Genomic DNA, 421 nt, shown 5'->3' with positions numbered 1-421 from the left:
ACGCCGCTTCGGCCGTCCTGGGTAAAATGGAACATTCCAGCTTGCCCTATGTGGAAGAGGGCACATTACTCAATACTGTGGTGTGAAGTATAAAGTTCAGTTCTCCCCTGGTCCACGCTGCTTCGGCGGTCCTGGGTAAGATAGTTCATTCTAGCTTGCCCTATGTGGAAGAGGACACTTCATACTTCGTCTCTAAGCGGCGGCTTGACTCCTCCCTACGGGGAACGGGTTTACGCGCACAGCGGCGGCTTACGCACTATGGCAGTCATGGATGCCTTACGTTTCTATGAAAAGTGTGTTCCTCCCCTGGTCCACGCTGCTTCGGCAGTCCTGGGTAAGATAGTTAGTTCTAGCTTGCCCTATGTGGAAGAGGACACGTAGACTTACTGTGGTGTGAAGTATAAAGTTCAGTTCTCCCCTG

Source organism: Anopheles ziemanni, assembly GCF_943734765.1.
Source record: "Anopheles ziemanni chromosome X unlocalized genomic scaffold, idAnoZiCoDA_A2_x.2 X_unloc_29, whole genome shotgun sequence".
Taxonomy (NCBI): Eukaryota; Metazoa; Arthropoda; class Insecta; order Diptera; family Culicidae; genus Anopheles; species Anopheles ziemanni.
Note: the sequence above shows the minus strand (reverse complement) of the source record.